Here is a 3,037-nt window from a genome sequence, read left to right on the forward strand (position 1 = left end):
GATGTGCTAACCAGTTGGCCAAGATAGTAATTCATTTGGAAAATATCGTACACATCAAATCTGAAATTTACTTCTGTAGCGGCTGTGTCATCGCCAGTGAGAACTGTGCATCACTGGTCTAACATGCTACAATTTGAACTAGCATGTGACGTTTTCATTCTGTAAAAAATAAATCCAGTAAAAGATAAAGTAATCAGAATACTGGGCATATGACAGAACACATGCTTGGAGGTCCATCAAAAGAAAAGCAAGTGTCCCTGCCATACTGTAGATCAGTAGGGCCCTGCAACCAGCTTATGCCACAGATCACAATTGACAGAGATTAAATAATAATTATAGAATGTAACTCACCAGTGCGCTATTACGATGACTGTAGTCCTGCCCCGCACTTAAAAAAAATAAAAATAACTCAAAGCCACCAGCAGCATATTTCAAGTGGAAAAGCTTATCACAAGGAAAAAAATAGTCAGCTGACGCCATATTTTTCGCCAATTAATATGATGCGATATGTTGAAGTTTGGCTATAGGGACACATTACGGCCGTTGGGCAGTCGGTGAGCGTTATCGGCCAGGTGTGTTCTGCACCGTCAGCATGAGTCAGTCAACAGGTCGGCACCGGTTAACTGAATCAAAACGTGCAATATGATGTTTCACCTTGACGGGGCATGAGACTTATGACAGCCTCTGGAGAGAGGAAGAGGACAAAGGTTTTTAGTTCATGGGATAATGCGCGCAGCATGTGTGCAAGGCCCTATTTGATAGAGAACGTACACATTAGGGTCGCTCCACCCTGAGTGCGTACATGGCACTAGGGTAAATATGTAAATGACGAGAGGCACTAGTTGCATGCTAGCTCATGAGCTAAAAGGCTTCTGGACGCCGTAGTCCGGCGTTGGGGTCGTCTAATAAGTCACAAGCTCATTCGGTGTTGTGTCATGTGTGGGTCCACATAAGAGAGACACAGAAAGTTAACGGTTTATAACACACAGTGGCACACGTTATTTAGCCTGTGGCTCACATTGACAGACATTTGAGCACAAAGTTCCTGCTAGTTATAAACCCCACAACACTTTGCATTTCAACATATTACGACAGCCCAAATAATACAAAATGCACAACACAGAGCTATTCTGCAAATTGTGGCAGCCAGGCAAGATGGATTTTTTGTAGGCATATATCAGTTCTAAAGCGGTTTCTTTTCACCACTGACTGTTTTCTGCTCCTTCGTCCGCCATTGTCACATGTATCTGTTTTGTCTAACAAATTGGAATTGACCAGTGTGAACGTAGTCTAAGTAACTCACAATTGCAACGGATGGCCACTGATGGAATTAAGGTGCTCAGCACTTATAGGGGAGGGCCAACTCAATCATGCTAGAAAGCCTATGGGCCTACCCTCAAAACCTGGACAACTGAAATGGTGAAAAAGGGTTATAGCTCAACAATTCAGGACTAAATTGTTCTCAGTCTTTGTACGTTTTCAGCACTTATATTCAAACATTTTTATGTAAATCAACAATTTACAGTCTTTAAGGTTTTTATTTGTGCATTGCAAGATGTGATTGATTTCTATTTATTTCCTTATAATTTGCTCTTGCTGTATTCTTTTATTACTCAATATACAGCACTTAAAAGAAAATGTGAGGTCCACTCAAGCGTTTTTCATCAGTGCGTGTGTGTTTGCGCGTGTATGGTGGAGGGGGAGCACCACCAAAGGGGGTCTCGCGCAGGGTGCCAATCAAGCTAGGACCACCACTGAATAAAACACATTAGAAAAATAACAAACACAACAGATTGCTCTTAAATGTTCCTAACGTTGGGACTACTTTTCAATTCAGCGCATACAGGCTTTCAAGTAGCCTACGGTCTACACTATATGCAACATTATAGCACTAATAACTCTCAAATGTCTCATATCAGCTTATGACCTTTTCCTCTCACTGATGCACAAGTATTGTAGTAATTGCATAAGTCTATTATAGCAATATGGCATCCTTTGCCATACATTTTCTCTGTAGCCAAAGAGCCCAACTGGGTGTGAATGCTTTATTACACAATTTACCACCATCGATCAAGCTGTTAATCAAAAATATGACTCGTCGATTATTCGTACATCCTTTTAAAGAGTAGCATCCAAAATCCGACTTTTAGAAATACAGTAATGCTGTTTACATTGTCACTGTCAGAGGGGTATTCACAATGTTTATTATTGCAGTCGTGTAGTTTGCAGTGGGGATGGTTATTTTGTCCTTCCCCTGTGACTCAAGCAATAAAAATTAAAAATAATGTTGATGCCACTCATTAGATTGCACAGTTGTGTACAATGAAAGATACGGTGTATTCAACTGATAGTCTCCCCAAGTAACATCCTCAGCAGTTAACCTTGTAGCTAATATTGATACTTATTTTTTTAGGCCATCGCCCCTATCAGTATCCTCCAGACTTCGCCACTATATTCATACTTATTCATTCATTCTACTCTTGGCTGTGTGACATTTAAACTATGCTGTAGACAGGCCACACAAAGAGGCAAAGCCCTTGAGACATGTAGTAACGACAACTTGTTTTTCATATTTACACTTCCTATACACGAGAACGATGACTCAACAAAGTGTTTAATTTATAGCATTTTACAAATATATTATTGTTCTAGTTGAACCAAAAAGCCAATTATATTTTAAAAAGGTGTATTATTGAAGTTATCCTGATTGTGTCCATGTTTTATCAGGAAGAGTCTGTCTAGGATTACATTGCCCCCTAGAGGCGACACCATACGACAGCCAAGTCCATTTTCTGCCAGTTCAAGTTTATTATACACATAAAACAAACAAAAATGAACTGGTTGACAATTACACCCCATCGGGCATTTCCCAATTCAGCCCAGCCAAACCAATAAAGTTATTGTAAATGTACATTCTTCAGAAAATATTTACACAGGTACAAATTCAAGTGGTTTTGGCTTTTTCAGTGAATCAACGATCAAGAGTGAAAAAAATGGGGAGAACAATTAAGACTTTTCACAGGTAAGACAATACCCA

This window comes from Phyllopteryx taeniolatus, chromosome 4, assembly GCF_024500385.1.
Source record: "Phyllopteryx taeniolatus isolate TA_2022b chromosome 4, UOR_Ptae_1.2, whole genome shotgun sequence".
Classification (NCBI taxonomy): Eukaryota; Metazoa; Chordata; class Actinopteri; order Syngnathiformes; family Syngnathidae; genus Phyllopteryx; species Phyllopteryx taeniolatus.